The sequence below is a fragment of the Panthera pardus genome, unplaced genomic scaffold (assembly GCF_024362965.1).
Source record: "Panthera pardus isolate Hobbes unplaced genomic scaffold, ASM2436296v1 HiC_scaffold_10, whole genome shotgun sequence".
NCBI classification, from domain to species: Eukaryota; Metazoa; Chordata; class Mammalia; order Carnivora; family Felidae; genus Panthera; species Panthera pardus.
In genome coordinates, this window is record NW_026526655.1 from 40,410,838 (window position 1) to 40,433,673 (window position 22,836).

Sequence of the window (22,836 nt, forward strand, 5' to 3'; positions counted from 1 at the left end):
ACATAGTGTTGGATGTCCTAGCTTCAGCAATCAGACAGCAGATGAAATCAAAGGCATCAAAATTGGCAAAGATGAAGTCAAACTTTCACTTTTTGCAGATGACATGATACTCTACGTGGAAAACTCGACAGACTCCACCAAAAGTCTGCTAGAATTGATACATGAATTCAGCAAAGTCGCAGTATACAAAATTAATGTACAGAAATCGGTTGCATTTTTACATACCAAGAATGAAGCAACAGAAAGAGAAATAAAGAATCTGATCCCATTCACAATTATACCAAGAAGCATAAAATACCTAGGAATAAACCTAACCAAAGAAAGTTTATGAAGGAAATTGAAGGAGATACAAAGAAATGGAAAAACATTCCATGCTTATGGATTGGAAGAATAAATATTGTTAAAATGTCAAACTACCCAAAGCAATCGACACATTCAATGCAATCCCAATCAAAGTTGCACCAGCATTCTCAAAGCTAGAAAAAGCGATCCTAAAATTTGTATGGAACCAGAAAAGACCCTGCATAGCCAAAGTAATATTGAAAAAAAAAAAAAACCAAAGTGGGAGGCATCACAATCCCGGACTTTAGCCTCTACTACAAAGTTGTAGTCATCAAGACAGTATGGTATTGGCACAAAACAGACACATAGACCAATAGAATAGAATAGAGACCCCAGAATTGGACCCACAAAGGTGTGGCCAACTAATCTTTGACAAAGCAGGTAAGAGTATCTGGTAGAGACAAGGGATGCTTTTAAATCAAAGAGAGTTTGAAAATGAGCACATGACTGTAGGATCTTTGGATTCTATCATGTATCACTGAGTAGCTGCTCTCCTGAAAGAATGGCAATTTCTTTTTTAAAACACACCTAAGGCACTATCTTGAGAATGACACTTTGCAAGGTCGGTGTCCTATTATTTAAGATATCTTATATACTTTGAACCATTAACTGTTGTATATGCTATGTTTCTGACAGATTAGGTGAGTCTAGGAAACAAGAGGTAGAAAGAGAAGTAGAACTTCTCCTTGCTTAGCCAAGTCACCCTCTTGGGAACTATGTAATTTGTGTAGTTCTTATCCCCAGAATTTGGGGTTTAAAGGATTAAAATTCTGGTCTTCAAGGGGGCACGATTCCATCAGGGCCTCAGTAAAATTCTGATGAACTTAGAGCTATAATTTTCACCTTGTAATTTTTGGTTCTTCATTCTAATAGACAAACAGGCAAAAAAGGAGTTACTATAGTAGGGTGGGAAAATAATCATCCTGAGAAGCTAGAGTTCTTGTGACATAATGGGGTCCAAAAAGAATATGCCTGAAACTCAAGAGATTTATGAAGGGAATTCTTGGTGCTCCCATATGTGTTAATAAAGATACGTAAGCTATTGCATCAGCTATATCCTAGTAAGGGTAAAGTATTTAGGGACTCACACCTCCCTGATAATTTTTTTTAAATGTTTATTTATTTTTGAAAGAGAGAGAGAGAAAGGGAGAGAGAGAGAGAGACAGAGCATGAGTGGTGTAGGGGCAGAGAGAGAGGGAGACCCAGAATCTGAAGCAGACTCCAGGCTCTGAGCTGTCAGCACAGAGCCCAATACAGGCTCCAACCCGCTGACCGTGAGATCATGGCCTGAGCTGAAGTTGGACGCTTAACCAGATGAGCCATCCAGGAGCCCCTCACTGATAATGTTTTGATGACACTCCCCAGAAAGAGATGTAGACCTGTGGAAATGTTAGCTGAGGTAAGGGGAAATCTAGAAAAGGCGGTGGAAAAGAAAAGTAATGAATATTAACTGTGACTTTGAGATTGTGGCTTTTAGCACTAAATCCCCCCATTTTAAGGCTTTTTTACATACTGTGCTTGGTCACTACCCTTAAGTGTAAGTAACAGAACTGACTCATTGTGGGGCACAGCAAGTTTTGACTAGTATATAAAGAGTTGACAGTGACACATTTATGATTCATTAGACTAGGGATGCATATATATGGTTCCTTCTACAATGTAATTTTCATCTTCAGAACTTCTCAGTATTCTCCAATAAATAGGATGCAAGCATATGAAACTGTAGCATTTGCCTGTCAAAAAGGAATCATTTATTAGCTAAGACAGGAAAAAGGTATAATTTTGTACGTGTTTCTTTGCAAATACCCATAAATATACCTTCTGCAATTTTCATTTGGGAAATATTTTTGAATGAATATTCTAGAAATCCCATGGCAGAATACTTTTGCACAAAGTAATGGCCTCTGTTATGTATCATGAATAGTATTACATAATGAGCTAAATAAATAATGGAAAAAAAAAACAACAAGCTGATTGTGACTCAAATAGAATGATTTATGACCCAAACCAGTGAATGCTTTTTAGCTTGAAATTGAGTGATTCCCTGTTAAATAAGCATAATAAGTTTCTGCTATATATTATATCTGACTAGTCAAAATATAAATCTGATTATTGCTTATGATTTGCTTGGCTTACCTTTAATCTATTAATTAAACATTGTCTAATCTGTGAAATATAGGACACTTTTGGCAGCTGTGTCCCACAGGATTTAATTCCTGAAATGACTAAATTCCAATCTACTAGCCATCCAATTAATTGTGTTAAGCACTAATCAGACGCTCTGCAGATTTCTCTGGTTTCATCCCATTTCTGGAAACTGAAATAGTAATGCAGGTATTTATGTATGTATACAGAAACTATGCACTTCATTTCTGCAAAGGCTGATCAAGTGAGGAAAAATACTCAAATTTTTGAAGATTACACCTGGATTTATTTTAAATTCTTAGTCTTTTTCAAACTTTAACTCTAAGTGTACTTACTGTACATTTCTCTGGCAGTATGAATCCTTTAGCAATTATGACTTTTTAAATTATTTTGATATTATTCCATTTAGCATATTATTTTTGACTAAGAACCCTGATGTTTGTTTACATGTTAAATATTAGCAAATCTAAATTTCTTTATTCACTTTTCGGTGAAAATAAATGTAAATATAAGTTTTAGTATCCTATTTAGTATTCTACTTAGTTCATATAGAAATTGCTTATAAAATAGAAGATAATTATATTATTTCCATAAATAAAACTTGAAAAATAAAAACTGTAAGTGAAAGGTTCCATTACAAAACTTATATTTATTATTAAAGGGTTCAATACAAGAAAATGTCTAAAGCCATAATATATATGAATGTGCCTATAAGAAGCCTGGGCCTTTTAATAAACAATTTCTTGCTCCTAGAACTCAGTTTTGCTATTTTTCAGTAATTTTGACTGACATTATCTGCACAAGTTGACAAATTAGTCACCCTACATAAATACTAAGCTGACCTGAATTCTGCAGTTAGAAGTGATAAGATTTGGAGATAGCTTAGAAGATATGGGAAAAACTTTTAGCATTTAAGGAGATTTATACTCATGGAATCTGCATAGGAGAAAGAGGTTTATATTGACATAAAAGTAAATTCCCTTGGATTAAATATATTAATAAAAATGAAAAATACCTGAACAGAATTCTCTTTTTATTTTCAGTTTATTAAAGACTATACTTTCAGGGATCATTTCTATTGTTTATTTTGAGTTTATTATAATCTGAATAAAGTGGAGAAGAGTGTGGCAAAACATCCATCTCTTATGTGCTATAAATTAGAAAACTAAGAAAAGTAAGTAAGCCTAAGGTTTTGACATTTACTCAATTTTATACCTATGTTGAGGTTTTAGTTGGAGTGTCCAGACGTATGTGGGTCAGAAGGTGGAAGTCAAAAGAATTGGTACATGGATGACCCTAGAGGCATCTAGCATAAAGAGGAAGATCTAAAACCCAACTAAAGTTTTGTATACCATCAATATTTATATACAAGAGGAAGGAAGACATCATATATTCTGTGATTCAGAGTCATAACTCTTGAGATGGAGCCCCCTGATGGTGCCTAATGTTAAACTCAGAGCACCTCCGGTTCAGCTGCCATTCTCTACTCCATTTTCTTATCCTCCCACCTGTTGCCTCTTAAGAATTATCCTACAAGGGAAAAGTAGTGTTGGACCTACCTAAAAGAGCTTCTTTCTCCTCAGGATACAGGCTCATCAAGTCCTGCCTTCCTTGGTATCTCTCTGATGGCTTCAAATAAATTTGCTTATTTGTTGGTCTATATTTTGCTCAGATTTTGTTTTTGCTTGATATTGTGAAAAGGATAATTTGCAAAACTTTCTCTATAATTCCCTGATATTTAATCTGAAATCCCTCTATCACACTTTTACATTTGTTTCTAAATAGATTCTGAAATGGGCAGAGAAGTGTCATTTTTAGGATCCCCTCAAATGTAACTTGGAAAAGTAGAGATGGAAAGGCATGGAATGAGCTGAAGAAAGAAAATAGACTGAGAAAAAATAGACAGGTATGGGCAAGATGGAGCATTTAGTCAGGTGTGAAAAACTAAGTTCTTGGCACTGTGGTGAGATATAAAAGCTTTACATAGTAGAATCACTTGTATTCATTTTCAGGTAAACTTCACAGTCTGAAATACCTGTAATATAATAGCTTTTGGCGCTACGTTAAAAAATAAACTTTCTATATAAATAAGATTAATTTTCTATGTAAAATTTGAATTTGTTATATACATTAAATATTTTAAATATTTAGAATATTTTGTGTTTGTATGGTACCAAAATCATGTTAGAGCTCAAACACCAAAGGAAGAGAAAAAAACTGGAAACTTCTTAAGAGCAATGACGTTCATCTCCCAACAAGGTTAGTGTTGAGATTCTTGATGTAGTTCTTACTTTGGTCTCTGTTGGCCTCACAAAAATCATAATGTCCTACACCCCTTGTGTAAGATATGTCAAATGAATATTAATCCATGCTCTTAAATTTAGAATAGTTTGCTATTAATTTAATTGGGTATTCAAATAATACTTCTCATAGCATTTATATTATTGATTCAATAATTTAGCAGAAATATTATCTGTGTGAGTCACTGGACATTTGTTATAGTTGTTGCTGCTGAAAATGCAGGAAAAAACCCATACACAATCCTAGGTGTGCATGTTCCGATTCAAAATTTTGCATATGCCTGACCAAGGTTGTTGCAGGGAGTATGGCCAGAGTCTCAAAAGATGAGTCCGCAAAGTGCAGTTAAGTGAAGGTCCTCATAATCCAGTCGGATGAGGCCTTGACTCCAGGATGAAGATTCTTTTTATTAGGATAATTGCTAAAGACTATGTGCATAAAGTCAGCTAAGCAAGTGTGTTCATCAATCTGATTGTTTAGCTTTACAAGGTTGAATTTTGAGTTAATTGGTTTCTATAACACTAGGAAGGGTCAGGTGTGAAGGAGGATCCGCCCTGGACAATGTTAATGGCTCTAGGGGTTCCTTACTGCCACAGCCATGTTCAGCTGTATAAACATGTCCTAAGGCCTTGCACCTTCTCCAGCCCTTCCCTTTTGAAGACTTTTTCTTTGATGCTTCTCTCCTGCATCTCCCACACAAGGTGAACCTTAAGGAAGCTGTCATGAATGTGGTTTGTTTAGTCTCCTAAAAAATATCTCAAAGTATTTAAAAAAACCATCAATTTATGGATCCTGAAAAACTTAAGTCTGAGAGAGAATAGTGTTACTTTCCAAGTAGTATACAATTTGGAGAAGAAAAGGACAAACACACAGCTAAGTGATTTACTTACTTAAGGCCAACTAATGTATTAATGTTGGAGAAGAAAAGACTACCTTGATCTGTTTCCTGTGCTGTATTCACTTGAGCTGATTCTATGGAAATAGCAGGACAGGAAAATGAAGAAAAAAAGCAAGTTTTCATTTCAAGGTCCAATGACACTTTTTCCAGAAGCGCCAGGCTGCTCTTTTTCAGACGTGTAGTTAAACCATTTAAAGTTAATCCAGAGCCTAGGAGTAGCCATTGCTTAAGAATATGGGGCATCTAGCAGAAGTGATAGTAACCAGGAGAAAAGAGAAGAGAGGAGAGGAAGGGAGGGGAGGGGAGGGGAGGGGAGGGGAGAGGAGAGGAGAGGAGAGGAGAGGAGAGAGGAGAGGAGAGAAGTTCACATTAATTAAGCAAAATGTTTCGCACATTTTTCAGCTCTGAATTGATATTCAATATTATTATAAGGTTCTGTCACTTTAGAACTAGGTGTGTGATTAAACAGGGTCAAGATCAGCCTTCTTATTTTGTAAAATATTGCATCTGGTATTTCAAGAAAGGTTTATGAAACTTCCTTATTTACTTAGCATGTGGTATAGAAAGTTCTGTTTTTAGAAAGCTTTCCAAAAAACATATTGTTTTGGTACTGATATATAAAAATATCAATATGTCTCATATTCCCTTGCTTACTGGCTATATTATCTCTCTTGTGTCTGGTTATTTCCCTGCAAATCTGAGCATTTGAGAAATACTGTTCTATTTCCTTGTAGATATTATGTTGAAAAACTGACATCATGAAGCCCAGCAAAATTAATTGTATGATTGTAAATTCACATAGGATAGAACTACCAGTTCTCACTACTCCAGATGCCTTCTCTGGGACACCAAGGACTTTTTTTGTCCCCAGCTTCCAACTTAAAGTTAATCCCATTTTAGAGGCTGAGGTTATTGAAGGCAATATCCAGATAATTGATGATTTCACCATTGAACTAAATCACCAACATGGTTTGGAGACTATCTTGTTTAATGTTTATTTATTTTTGACAGAGATGGAGATAGAGCATGAGTGGGGGAGGGGCAGAGACAGAGGGAGACACAGAATCCAAAGCAGGCTCCAGGCTCTGAGCTGTCAGCACAGAGCCCGATGAGGGGCTTAAAATCACGAGCAAACCATGAGATCATGACCTGAGCCAAAGTCAGAGGCTTAACTGATAGCCACCCAGGCACCCCAGGAGGATATGTCCTTTAAATGGAGGACAACTCCAAATCTTCCTTTGTATAAACCTACAATGTGGATTTCATATCCTTTGTGTTAAACACCAAAATTGATATAAGGCAAAACTAAAGATTTACCCAACCATTTCTTTCACCATTCACAGCTATATATTTAAAATGCAACTATACTAGGGTGCCTAGGTGACTTATTTGGTTAAGTGTCTGACTCTTGATTTTGGTTCAGGTCATGATCTCATGGTCTGTGGGTTCAAGCCCTGCATCTGCATTGGGCTTTGTGCTGACAGCATGGATCCTACTTAGGATTCTGTCTCTTTCCTCTCTCTTTACCCCTCCTCTGCTTGTGCTCTTTCTCTCTCTCTCTCTCAAAGTAAATATATAAACATTAAAAAATACTGCTAAAAATAAAATACAATTATACATATATACATACATAAATATATATTGTTATAGCTATATATTATACATGCAAATATATAAAATCAATCTATCATCTATCAATCTATCAATCAATCAATCAATCTATCTGTAATTTCTCTGTACCTGTTGAATTGAATCACTTAGGAGTGTATAACAGAAGGCAATCCTCAAGTAAGAGTCATTTGGAACAAACCAGCACAAACATGGTGAGATAAGACATTGTAAGATAAAGATTAAAGCAGAAAGTCGAAGACAAGGATACATATTTAAGTCACTGTGGAGAAAAAGAAAAGTGTAGGAAGACTTTGATCAATGATAGTGATGAAAAATGAGTAACTTCAATCAAAAACACCCAAAGCACTTTATAAGCCTGGAAAAATAAATTACTGAAGCCTGGGCAATTCGAATCTGAAGGCATGAAAGTATTAATAGATATAAATGAAAAAGCAGCATTGGTCAATCCAGTTATTTTCTGATGATGCAAACATTTTATCTTCACTCTACATTTGAAATGGTGATCAAAAAGTACTTTAATCAATATCAATAAAAAAGCAGAATTGGTAAATCTATTTATTTTCTAGTGCCACAGTAATTTCATTTTTATTCCTCATTTCCAGTGATCAAAAATACATTGAGCATGAGATTAATTTTACCGAGGAGCAGGGTTGTATACATCTGTTTCTCATTTGAAGCTCTTGAAAGCACTTGCATAATTTTCAGAAGTTTTACTGTTTCAGAAGAAGTAAAATTATTTTAAGTAATACAATTCTTTATTATTTTTAAAGCACTATTATTGGAGGTTTAAAAGCATCTGTATAAATAAATATATGGAGGGCTGATAATTTCAAACATTTATTAGATGTAAGGAACTGTTCTAAGGGCTTTGTTGTTTCATCCTATGGACAACCCTAATGAAGTAGGCAATGTTATATTGTGCCAATTTTATAGATTAAAATCATAGGCTCCTAATATATTATTTGTCAAAGGACCCACAGCTAGTAAGTAGTGAAGTCAAGATGTACACATAAGGAGTCTTTCTCTAGGGTTCAAGCTCATATCTATTCTATTATTTCTATCTATCTATCCATCTTTCCATCCTTCCATTCATCCATGTATCATGTATCTACCCCACCCTTATCCACATCTCTGTCTTTCTTTCTTCATGCAAACCGACTTAAGTGGAGAGCAGTGGTAGAACAGTTTGCTGAAATTCTCATAACCCGAATTTAGAACTAGGTCTTTATGGATCTCCTCTCCCAATGTGAAAGAAAGAAATGACAATCTGTCATTTCTCTAATTCATTGTGCACTGGAAACTGCAGAAGAGGAACTCAAGTTAAAGTTTAGAACCATATGTAATACGGAAATCAATAGGGAAAATAGAATTAAAATAATCAGATATTACAGGAAGAGAGGTACTGACTTGAGCTAATTTCTTCAGTTTTTAAATTTAAAACAAACTGATCAGGATTATGATTAGCCAAATTTTATTTTTAATAGCCATTACATGTGCGATCCCATCTAGGCCAGGGTTTCTCAACCATGACATTATTGACATTTTCACACCAATAGCTATTCTTCCCCAATGTGACATCCAAAAATGTCTTCAGACATTGCTGAGTATTACATGAAGAGGCAAAATTGCCTCTGAGAACCAATGATCTAAAATACTGGAACAGTTGGGGCGCCTGGGTGGCTCAGTCGGTTGAGCATCCAACTTTGGCTCAGGTCATTATCTTGCAGCCTGTGAGTTCCAGCCCCCTGTCGGACTCTGTGCTGACAGCTCAGAGCCTAGAGCCTGCTTCGGATTCTGTGTCTCCCTCTCTCTCTGCCCCTCCCCCACTCATGCTCGCTCTCTCTCTCTCTCTCTCTCTCTCTGTCAAAAATAAATAAACATTAAAAAAAATTTTTTTTAAATACTGGAATGGAATGCCCATATTTGACATCAGTCTGGTGACGTTTGTTTGCTAACATCTGGGAGATTTGTAATTACTCAGCCTTTTGACAGAAACTCTTTAAGTCTGACATAGTCACCCATTTACAAAAAGATCACTTGTTGTGACAGTAACACCTTTTTAAATGATACAATTTGTTTTGCCCACATAATTGAGAGTTAACTGGCTGTGGTAATTGGTCCAATTGGACATGAATATGTCCTCAGAAAAAGAAAAATTAAAGTGCTTTCATGTCTGGGAAAATTCCCTCTGAGTATGAGAGTGATGAATAATACATACAAGATGAAACATGGTCTGACTCTGGTTCACAGACCTGAGATCCAAAATGAGGCAGAGCCCTATTACAGACTTGCTAATAATCAAACTCAAATCATTTAAGCTTTAGGCCTTAAATAGACCAAAACATTAACTATTAGGCATTAATGACATGAAAGTTAACAGCCTGGGAGCTAACAAAAAGTAACAAAATAATCCATTAAAAAAGAGGGCAGTGAATATGAAAGGCATGTTGCCTATGAGTTATTTTTCAGAATTAATTTATATTGTGTGGCAACTTAGATCTTTAGGAACAGTCTTTAAAATAAGACAAACATTATAATATTATGTTATTAAATTCTATGTAAGACTAAACAGATGTGGTTCCTAACCTGTAAAACCCTGTAGTTTTTAAGATCTTGGTATTTGTAGTAGACATTTGAAATCTTTTTAAAAATAATATGCTATATTCAAATCAGTTATCATCTCTGTACCCAGATGGTATGATGGTAAGTAATCTTAGAAAATTAAGGAATAAAAGTACATTTTATTTTATTTTTAAAAGTTATTTATTTATTTATTTATTTATTTATTTATTTATTTTGAGAGAGAGAGAGAGAGGGAGAGAGAATATCCTAAGCAGGTTCCACACTGTCAGCACAGAGCCCGACACAAAACTTGACCATGCAAACCATGAGATCATGACGTGAGCCGAGATCATGACCTGAGGTGAGATCAAGAATGAGTCGCTTAACTGACTGAGCCACTCAGGAGCCCCAAGCACATTTGATTTTAAAAATTCAATCCAAACAATAATTTTTGAATAGAATTTAACTATGAATTGTAAAAATAGCTTCTAAGTTATGCCTCTGTTACTGTTAAGGTATGTGACTTTGAATGACTCACCAAGTACTTTTCTGTAAATCAGTGATAATACTTGTCCCACTATTTCATAAGGTTATTTTGGAAATCACACTAGATGTATAAGAAATCACATTGCCAACTATAAAACTAATTCATCTCTTTAGGACATTTACTTCTTACAGAATCTGTCCAGAACAGTTTATTTGCCCCATGAAAGTGAATTAAAAGTAATTATTGGTGATCATTCACATCTCAAGGACGGTAGAATTTCCAAATCAAGATGCAGGAAGGTAATAAAGTTCCATTTATGCTTTTGAATAAGGATTGATGTGTGTCATTTTATAAAGAAAGAATAGATGTATATGTAGCCATGTTTGGTGAAGTCAGTCCGGTGAATGTCTTGTGAATGTTTTCACATCTTTGGTAGATGTTTTGTTTGCATATTACATAATTTTATTGAGATTCATTACTATAATTAAAAATTTTTGATATGCAACTTTTTATAAAACGTGATGGAACGGTAAGTGAGGGGCTTCGGTCTTTTTGGATTTGTTTTATTTTCTTTTTCCAGACTTGAAATCTTTTACTCAAATAATATTGTTTTTTATATGTCAATTATTTGCCTATTATGTTAGGGATTTAAGATCTCTGAGAAAGTTCCACTTTATCATTTTGAACAATTTCTTCCCCATTTTGCATAGAGTCAATGCCAACAGTTGTTGATGTCTCTAGAAACAGATGGTTTGTGGGAGGATTGTTGAGTGAGATATTCTGCATCGTGGTCCCAAGACTGCACAGTTGCTGTTGGAAAGGTTACAGAAATGACAACTGGTATAAGAGAAGTTACAAACCAGAGAGTGAAAATAGCCAGACAACTGTATGGAGACTATCCAAATTAAAAGACTTTTTGATGAAATCTTGACATTTCTTACAGAAGAAAATGCAGCAATTGCAAGGAGTTTGGATGGTATTAAGGTGGTTGACATATTGGCAATGCTTTTCTTATCTATTCTTTAGCAAGTTTCACAGTTCAACTTGAGAATGATGAATATGTGGGAGACTCTTACTATAGCAGGATTTTTTAATGTCCTTGGGTTAGAGATAATAGATTTGTTCATTCCTATTTGCACATCATGTCCCTAGTTAAACTAAACGTATTTTTCTTTCATTCCAAAAATTTAATGTTAAGGAAACATTAAATTATTCTCTACCACTTATTTAATGGAGACATTCTTTATCAGAGAAAATAATAAGATTTGGAAAATGAGATAATAGTGTGAACCTTGAGTTAATGTAGCTATTCCAAATATGGGGGGATTTTGGTTTGAGTTAGGAACATATATAGGGCACATTTCTGTGATTTCCAATGTTCGGTAGCATCTCTCATGAATGTGTTGTAAGTAAGTCTCTTTCAAATGTCAGCATAGTACATGTTAGCCTAGAAGTGTCGGTGGATATGGATTGATTTTTTTCACCTTTTTTTCTCATTTACCTCCTAGTCTTGCTTTCACCATTTAAAGCACAGTGAACTAAATTGTTAGCAAACTCCCTTCAAATATCTGAGTATTTAGGGGCGCCTGGGTGGCTCAGTCGGTTAAGCGGCCGACTTCGGCTTGGGTCATGATCTCAGGGTCTGTGGGTTCGAGCCCCGCGTCGGGCTCTGTGCTGACAGCTCAGAGCCTGGAGCCTGCTTCCGATTCTGTGTCTCCCCCTCTCTCTGACCCTCCCCCGTTCATGCTCTGTCTCTCTCTGTCTCAAAAATAAATAAATGTTAAAAAAAAATTAAAAAAAAACAAATATCTGAGTATTTAAGAGTAGAAGAATTTTTTCTTCTACTGATCACTATTTGTAAACATGCTATTTGATTAGATTATTAAATATGTGTTATTTGCATTGTATGATACCAACTGAATTATACTCACTTAGATGTCAATGGGCAGGAAAAAATACTACTAGTGGATTTTCTCGATTTACACATTTACTTAAGAACAATAACTGAGGGCTCATACAGGTGCTATCAGTAGCAACATAGCCTACCAGCATTAGGAAGCCCTAATCACCATTTCCACTTCACTCCTTCCTTTATTCTCTTTTTTATATCACCTCTCCTTTTTTTCTTTTCTTTTCCTTCTGATGAGGACTTTTAAGATTTACTCTCAGCAACTTTCACATATGCAATACATTATCATTACAAGTCGCCAAGCTATGTATTACATCTGCATGATTTATTTATTTTGTAACTGGAAGTTTGTATCTCTTGATACCCTTCAGTCATTTTGCCCGCTCCCATCTTGCTTCTGGCAGCCAGCAGTCTTTTTTCTGTATGAGCTTGTTTTGTTTCTTTGTTTTAGCTGCCACATATAAGTGAGATCATGTGGTATTTTTTCTGTCTGACCTACTTAACATAATATCCTCAAGGTATGTCTAGGTTGTCACAATGGCAAGATTCAGTCCTGTTTTGTGGCTGAATAGTATTGTACTGTGTGTGTCTGTATGTGTGTCTGTGTGTACCATGTCTCCTTTATCGATACATTCATTCATGGACCCTTATCCTTTTCCTTCTAATAACCCCAAAAGACAGGGCTAACACCATGATGTGTATTGAAAGTTGAAACATACAGATTCGACATACAAAAGAACTAAAAACAACAACAACAAAAATTACCAAAAGCAAAAAAAAAAAATCCATAATGGGTCCCTGGTCGTATACAGCCTGGGGACATGTTGGAGGACTGGTAGTCTGTAAACATCAACTGTATCAATCAAGTGCAAGATGGCTTTTAAACACCTGTCTGGTCATCAATTGATTGGTTTCCCTCAGGGAATTATAAATGGGAATTTCTGCTCCACCGTCCCTGCTTTACCCCCAGTGAAATTAAACAGGCAGGCCAACACAATATATGTTACAATATGTGTTGACAGAAATTATGCTTGAGTTTCTCATGAGATTTTAGTTTGGGTCATTTTATTTCACAACAGACTTTCAAAACTTTCTTCTCCACATACATCTACATTAATTTAAGGACAGATACACAAAATCATAATGAAGTACAAAGAGGCAAGTGAGAGGATTTTATTTTGTTTTTAAATAATTAGACTTTATTTATTAGAACACTTTAGGTTTGGACAAAAATGGAATAGAAAGTACAGAGTTTCCATTTATAGCCTCTCCTTACTCTGCCACATCCCCTCACTACCCCCATCTAATTTCCTCTATTATTGACATCTTGCATTGGTGCGGTACCTTTGTTATAGTTGATGAATTATTATTCTGATATATTACTACCAAAGTCTATTGTTTGCACTAGGGTTCACTCTTTGTGTTGTACATATTTAGGGATTTTGCCAAATGTATAAAGTTATATATCTCCCATTATGTTATCCTACAGAAAAGTTTCACTGCACTAAAAATCCATTGTCCTCCATCTATTCATCCCTTCTCCATGACCCCCAGCTCCTGGCAACCACAGATAATTTTATTGCCTCAACAATTTTTCCTTTCCAGAGAAAAGATTCTAATTCAAATACCTTTTTATGTTAAATGGTTCTTTTTCCTGAAGGATATTTCAGTTTTGAATAGAAATGGCACATAGTTCAAAAAGTATATGATGAGTGCATTTGGGAGGACCAGCTGTGTTAGCATTTGCTTAGGAGTTAAATGTAGGAATTTGTGCGGCTAATTTATTTAAAAAATAGAAAATATGGACTAATGATGATAATATCAACTTAAACTTAATTGTAGCAATTTAAAAATCTCTGCCTTCAGCAAATGCTTATATTTTGTTGGTTTTTATGACTGATTCTTTAGTAATCCAGATACAACCTACAGAGGCAAAGGCTGTTTCTAACCTAAATGTCATAATTGCTACATTTAGTTTATGGTGGGTCCATTTGGAAAATCAATAGTGATCAGAGAAGAGAAGATTGTGGCCAAAGAGATAAGTGGCAGATGGTCACAATATAGTTCCTGAATGACCATGCAAAGTGACAAACAGCCATCAGCAGAAGGGTTCTGAGATGGAGAACAAGCAGCGTGATGCAGTTTTAAACTCACAATTGCTTGCTTCTTTTGTCAAGTAACTTCTAATAATTCTCTGAAGAATTTTAAAACCTCTGAATATTATACCCAGGGAAGGAAGCCATTTTTTGCAATGGCAGAGCTTCCAAGAATGCTATTTTGGTGAGCTAAGCTCTATTTCCTTACTGTACAGGACAAGGTAATGTTCATTACAACTGTATCGTAGTGATCCATTTGGCATAGTCTTAAATCCAGTCTAATTCGAAAGCAAATTTAAATTTCATAAAACCCGACAGTAACGCTGAGCATATATTTTTTCTTTTATTGATAATGGTTTTATCATACTTAAATTGATTTTTTAATTTTTATACATAATGTTTAAAGATTTGTCACCATTTTTTTCCCAAAGATAAAAATATTTATTATGTTAGAAAATGAATTAGGTATTTGCTTGGTACTCTACAAGTTTTGCATGTTAACTATTTTAAATTTATTTTGCCTTATACTGAAGATGATATGTATTCATTCATTTTAGTAGTATTCATCATTAAAGTAGTTCTCAATTTTGTTAAATAATAGTACTGTGGTGCCTGGGTGGCTCAATTGGTTAAAGCCTTGGACTTCGACTCAGGACATGATCTCACAGGTCATGGTTTGAAACCCTGTTGGGCTCTCTGCTGGCAGCACGGAGCCCACTTGGGATCCTCTGCCTCCCTCTCTCTATGCTCCTCCCCTGCTCGTGTGTGCTCTCTCTCTTTCAAAACTAAACGTTAAAAAAATAGTGCTCAACTCCTTATGATCTCAAATCCATTTGTTTAGCAGAAAATATTAAATACCAAAAGAAATATCTGAAATACCCAGTTAAAATTAAGAATTTCACATACTTTTTTAGATGTAAATTTGAAAAACAAGACAGGAGTGCTGATTCGTAGGGGCACATGTACGCCAATGTTTATAGCAGCGCTATCAACAATAGCCCAATTATTGAAAGAGCCAAAATGTCCATCAACTGATGAATGGATAAAGAAGATGTGGTATATGTATAAATGTGTGTGTGTGTGTGTGTGTGTGTGTGTGTGTGTGTGTGTGTGTGTGTAATGGAATGCTACTTGGCAATGAAGAAGAATGGAATCTTGCCATTTGCAACAACCTGAATGGAAGTAGATGATATTATGCCAAGTGAAATAAGTCAGTCAGAGAAAGATATCATATGTTTTCACTCATGTGTAGAAGTTGAGAAACTTAACAGAAGACCATGAGGGAAGGGAAAGAAAAAAATTAGTTACAGAGAGGGAGGAAAACCATAAGGGACTTTTAAATACAGACAACAAAATGAGGGTGGAAGGGGGTGGGGGGCTAGGGGGGTGAGGAAAATGGGTGATGGGCTTTGAGAAGGGCATTTGTTGGGATGAGCACTGGATGCTGTATGTAAGTGATGAATCATAGGAATCTACTCCTGAAGGCAAGAGCACACTGTATACACTGTATGTTAGTTAACTTCACAATAAACTATATTTTAAAAAATGGGCAGAGACATAAATAGACATTTTTCCAAAGAAGACATATAGATGACCAATAGACGCATGAAACGATGTCCAACATCACTCATCATCAGGGAAATGCAAATTAAAACTACACTAGTTTTGTATTAACAGGATAGCTAAAACTAACAACACAAGAAAGAACAGGTGTTGGCAAGGATGTGGAGAAAGGAGAACCCTCTCACACTGTTGGTGGGAATGCAAACTGATGCATCCAACTCTGGAAAACAGTATGGATGTTCCTCAAAAAGTTATAAATATAACTACTCCATCATCCAGCAATTGCACTACAGTATACTTAAGAATACAAAAATACTTATTCAAAGAGGCACATACATACCATTGTTTATAGCAACATTATCTATAATAGCCAAATTATGGAAACAGCTCAAGTGTCCATTGACTATCCATGAATGGATAGAGAAGAAATGGTGTGTGTATGTGTGCATATGTGTGTATATATATACACATATATATACACATATATACACACACACATATATATATACGCATATATATATACACATATGTGTGTATATATATATATATATATATATATATATACACACATATGGAATGAATATATATATGGAATGAATATATATATATATGGAATGAATATATATATGGAATAAATATATATATATATACACACATATATGTATATATATATATGGAATAATATTCATCCATAAAAAGGAATGAAATCTTGCTATTTACAAAGACATGGAGGAAGATAGAGAATAATATGTTAAGTGAAATAAGTCAGTCATAAAAAGGCAAATATCTTATGATTTCATTTATATGTAGAATTTAAGAAACAAACAAGGAAAGAGAGAAGAGAGAGAGAGAGGCAAACCAAAAAACAGACTCTTAACTATAAAGAGCAAACCAATGGTTACCAGAGGGGAGGTGGGTGGGGTGGATGGGTGAAATAAGCAATGGGGATTAAGGAGGGCACTTGTGATGAGCACAGGGTGATGTATGTAAGTGATGAATCACTAAATTCTACACCTGAAACTAGTATTATACCTGTATATTAACTCATGAATTTAATTAAAAACTTTAAAAGCAAAAACAAAAAAGATACATATATCCAATCTATTAGCATTTGAAAAAATTAAATATGCCATTTTTGAGACAACCACAATGTAATTCCCACAATATAATATGATAGAAAATCCACATAAAAAAGTGAATTGGGGTTCCTGGGGCTCCTCTCACCTGCCTACATGCCACCCACCACCTGTGACTATGCAGCTGGCCTCTGCTGCCAGCCGAACCCTTAAAAAGGCCTTTGCTGTGCAGGCCAGGATGCCTCTCCCTGTTCTGGCCTTTGCCAAAGAAAGTTAACTTTGCAGAAGAAAAGAAGGAAACGTGGACATGAAGAGGAGAATCTAGCTGGAGCTGAGGAACCAAACCTGGGCAGCTGTTTGCGAACTTGTCTTGAACAATTGCAAATCAAATGATAGGAGAATTGAGGTCTTAACTGATGAAAGTGTGAACTTAGAGTTCCTTGGTTTAATAATTGGAGGCTTGGTTTCAATTTCAAATCTCCCCAAACTACTGAAATTGAAATAGCTCTTGACCATGACCAAGAGGATCGGCAGGTCCGTGACTCAGATGCCAAAGTGGATGGTGTGGTTGAAGAAGAGGAGGAAGAAGAAGGAGAAGATGCGGAGGATGAGGATGGTGAAGAAGAGGAGTTAGATGATGAAGAGGATGAGTAGGAAGAAGTCAGGGAGGAAGAAGAATTTGGACATGCTGGAGAAGTTGTTGGATGAAGACGATGAGGATGAAGATGAAGATAAGATGAGGAAGAAAGTGGGAAAGTTGAGAAGAGGAGGGAAGAAAAAAGATGGTGAAGGAGAAGACGGTTAAGACCCCAAATAACCTCTGAAAAACCCCAAAACAAATGAACAACTATTCATTATTGGTTGAACTGCTCATATGGATTTGGTAGCTGTTTTAAGAAAAAGGTAGCTGTGATAACAAACCCAGGACACCCACCCACCCAAAGAGGCAAAGAATAGTTCTTGTGACATTACACCTTCCTCCATTTAGTCCCTCTTGGAAGTTGACCACTGAACCTGGGGTCTTCATTCCAACAAAATTGTAAGCATTGTTAGCTTTGTGTTAAGACTCTTGCTGTAGCATGGATAGTGGTGATTGGTGAGTCATCTGTGGCTACCAGTTACACCAAGACTGTAACAGCATTTTTACTTTCTGTACAACAAAGGAACTTTGAAAATAAAATCCTAACATTTGGGGGGAAAAAAGGTAATTATAATTGACACTGAGCTGAATGGAGTTCAGCTAGAGTTGGAACATCATTAGCTTAAGCCAATGTTATGTACATTTCTTCTCTGAAACTGAAGCTCCTTAAGATACTCGATGAAAAATAAATTTCTGTGTATCTGTATCTTTGTAAATTTATGTATATAAAATGCATGTGTGTATATATATATATATATATATATACATATATATATATGTATCTGTGTGTATTAAATATTAATATATTTATGTATGAAAGTATGCAGTGATTCTCCCTTGTAGATTAACAGGAGATATTAGAATATTAACCACTTCAATGGTGATTATGTCTGAACAAAGATTCTCTTGACAAATGTCAATAGTATGGATATATGGATAGAAAGAGCAGACATAGGCAGTATTTGAATACATCAAATAATATTTGCTCATCCAAATGTTGAAGTAGGTTACTATCTATAATCAAGATATAGAGAGAGAATGAACGTTGTGTCTGGGACATAAGATATTTCTAGCCCATAGGCCTCAGCAGTGGGAACACAGTTCCAAATGGTGACTTCTGAGTGAGGGTCTTATCAGGCATTTTGAAATGAATATAACTGTTTTTATATATGTCTTGGATAAACTGGCATGTAGTTTTGCCTGGGTATGTGTTATAGGCCATTTTGCATGAGTCCCACCAATTTCAGAATTATATGAAACACACTATTACTAAGGTATGGTACCTGGTATAATCAGGTATAAACATTTTTATCTGTCGTTCTCAGTGATAATAAAGATCGGTTCAAATATGTTCCTAAAACACTTTCTTATTCACTCATTCCATTATTGTTCACTGGTTCCAGTTATTCCATTAGTCTTGAACCATTCATTGTCTACCTTTGCATTTATGGACATATTGGTAATATAAATTTGGACATTCTAACCACCAGTGACATGAACTTGAATTTCAATTTTTCATTCTTGCTTGATGGGTGAGGGTATTATATACCACTCATTTGGGTAATTCTGTATCTCAAGTTGCCTTTCTTTTATACCAACTGTCCATGCCATCTTTTTGGCTGATTTGCATATTTTTCCAAACACACTACTGTGGGACCCACCTAAAGGCCCTGGGAACCTCGCCCTGATTCAGCACGTTCTAGTTTGCACCTTTGTGCAAACTGAGTGCTTAGCAGCTCTACCTCAGCTTTGCCAGCAGAGGAGTGATCCGACACATTTTTCACAGCAACCTACCAATAGCTTCAATTGCTTTGCTTGTGTTACAAGTTTGAGAAGCACTGCTTTAGCAGTGTTGCTGAAAAGAAATCTTAATTTTAGTTTAGGGCTTTGCTGTTCACTGTGTGCAAACAACAGAAACAAATAAAAATCTACTTTTGTACTTTTTCTGTCCTAGATCTTTGGGAGCTCTTTATCATGAGGTGTTTCCCACATGCGAAAATGAAGTATTAATACACACCCTTTAGAGTTTGGTTGGAGATTAAGAAAATGACTCGTAAGATATGAATGTCTGCCACTGTTCCTAGCACATAGCAGATGTTTGTTAAACATAAATCTGCTCTTGAGATCTTTAAAATCTACCTAAGGAGTGTGATAATTTCTGATACTGAAATCATTATGACTTAAGCTGTTATCGTTATAACAGCTTTTTGCACATGCCAATGGCTCTCAGTCCTTGTGCCTGAACATTAGCCACCAATGGTAAAAATAATACCAAAAGGAATCTTCTTTATGAGCATTCAATAGAAGTATCCTAAACAATTGAAACACGTCATGGCATTTGATAATTATAGCAACATTGACAGGTGGGAACTGTTACACTCATTTGCACTGTATGAATAAGAAAGTTAGACTTTGGTAGTTAAAGGGTACTCTAAGTTCCTATGCCAATAAGTGTTAGCATTTCTTGAACCTGTATTGTCTGATTCCAAATTCCATACCCACATCCATAAGCACTGTGGTAGGGCCACTAGCCAAGAATTAATGGCTTTTCAGGGAAAGAGGAGCAGTATATCAGAGCAGCCTAGGAAAAATAAAACTTTCAAAATTAAAATGTCAAGTCAGGTTTGTTTAGAGGAAAATTAGCTTAGGATTTCAAAGCATTACTTTAAGAATGCCAAATGAAAGGGATTCTCGCTTATCTTTTACTTCATTTTTAAACTTTATTATATAATGTTCTCACAGGCATTATCCATTACTTGTAATTCTGCATTCTTTTTTATATCCTAGAGTTTAAATGCCCCCTTTAGAACTTATGTCAGTAATAAAAACATCCTTGGTTGCTTTTACATCTCTGGCTTTAGTGACTTAAGACATTTTTTTTTTTTTTTTTGTATACTACAGGAAGCCCCGTATTTTTTTAATTTTTTTAATGTTTATTCATTTTTGAGAGAGAGAGAGACAGAGCACAAAAGACACAGAATACAAAGTAGGCTCCAGGCCCCAAGCTGTCAGCACAGAGCCTGATGCAGGGCTGGAACCCACTTACCATGAGATCATGGCCTGAGCTGAAGCCAGATGCTTAACTACTGAGCAACCCAGACACCCCTGAATCCCCATATTTTTACAGTTTGATAAAAAATATCTATCTTCTCTATCTATCCAACTGTTTTTTGTGTCTATCTATCTATCTATCTATCTATCTATCTATCTATATGTTTTTATTCTTCTACAAACATAAATGATAGAAATTATTCATTTAGTTGGTTTTTGGGATCTGACAGGCCTGGCTTCAAGTTCTGATTTCCACACCATCTAACTCCGTGAACTTTGGAAGATGTATTAATTCTATTGTTGCAAAGCAAATTGCTACAAATTTAACAGTTTAAAAAAACATATATATTATATACATAGATATATATTATATCAGGTGTACAGACACAGCCTATCTTGGTCCCCTGTTCAGGTCTCAAGGATGCTGTAGGGTTGGGGATTCATTCCTGCTGTGCTCAGGATCTTTTATTAGCTCACATGCTTACTGGCAAAATTCATTTCCTTGCTGGGTAGATTTCATTGGTGCTTACTTTTTCAAGGAGAGCAGGCAAATCTCTCTGACCTTAAGGAAAGCCTTATTTTAGGCTTGACTCTTAAATCTGTGTTTTCTGATTTGTATATAGATATAATAACATACACCTCTTAGTGTTACTTGTGAGTATCAAATGAGAGAATAATATAGCATTATAAATATTCAAATGTTATTTATTTTTTAATTAAAATCTAGCTTTTTCCTTCATCATCAGAGTAATCTGTGTCACCTTCCATTCCAGGTTATGGTTAATGCATAATTTACTTATATTTCTCAATTTCTAGGCGAACTTCATTAGACATTTGGTTTTATATATTTTACATATAAGGAACTTAGAAAATGTGTCTGCAGGTATAGGTAGGAGTGCAGGTTTTCTATGGAAGTAGAAACATTGTTAGTGTCATTGTTTCTATTTTCTCAATTTAGTGGTGAAGACTATGGTGAGATAAGATATTTGAAAATGCTTTGTTAACCATGAATCGTATTGCAAATATGAGGAACACATTTTGATGCAGGCTAATAAGGACTTAGTTTAGGGTGAAGATAGGGGAAAAATAGAGGAGGAGAACAAAAGAGAATATTATAAAGAAAAGTCAGATTTGGAACAACTGAGTACCTGTGTCATAATATTTATGAAGAAGGGCACTGAGGTAGACAGGGCTTCAAGAGATTGTCACAAATTTTTTCTGCATTGTTTTCTATCAGCTGGATGCAAGAAATCATCCAGAGGACAGATCTCTGGTTCAGTGAAGAACAATTTTGAATGTTCCCATTTGTTGTGTAAGTCTCAGGACAATCAATCCTGTTGCCCTAGGGGTCCTTAGTGATAGACCTTTTATGATTTGTGATGGTCTTTTTAGTTATTTTTGTATTGGTGCAAAGGAACTTCCTTGGAAGGAAAGGAGATAGAATCTGCCTAGTACCTTATGAGGCTCAGTGTTTTTATGATCTCTCTGACAAACAGAGATGATCCTAACTTCAGTTGGCTGACTGTAAGTATACCCAGTTCTGTGATAGGGAACTCGTCGTGAAGGAAAGGGGAATCTGCATGGTGTCCTCAGCTTAATATCAAGGTCTGATAGGCAGCACTGGAGAGCTGGGTTTGTCCCAGACTGTGCCTGACATCTGAGTGTTCCTCTTGGCTGGTTTAGACATCCTCACTGTGAGGCCATATCTAGGAGCAATGGCAGGATGTTGAACTATCCACTGGATTATTCTTACTTTAACTCCCATCAAAGAAGATTCAGACAAACAAGAGAGTAGGATCACATTATTCAGTAACTACTGTGCCTCCCAGGGGATATGGCTTAGTAAGAGCTTTATTGAGGAATAGATACATATCAAAAGGAGTAGTACTAGTATTAAATGTGACCTCTGTGGCAGTGAAAGATACAAGAACAACTAAACATTGGTATATGCATTTGGATTATTAAGGTTCTCAAAGCAGATCTCTTCCTGGTGTTTGGAAACAAAATTGGCTTTGGGTTGATTAAAACTTCAACACTATTTGTTAATTTTAGGTCTCAAGAATGGGAAACTAGATGTGCTGCTAATATGGGCAGGTTGTGGCTCAAGTGATTAATTTGAATTAAAAAGCTGATGGAG

At 35.6% G+C, this 22,836-nt stretch overlaps 1 pseudogene; it reads left to right on the forward strand.

Moving 5' to 3' along the window:
- The window catches only part of LOC128776724 (acidic leucine-rich nuclear phosphoprotein 32 family member B-like), a 28,848-nt pseudogene extending 11,035 nt beyond the window's left edge, over positions 1-17,813 (forward strand).
- Positions 17,814-22,836: the final 5,023 nt, after the last annotated feature.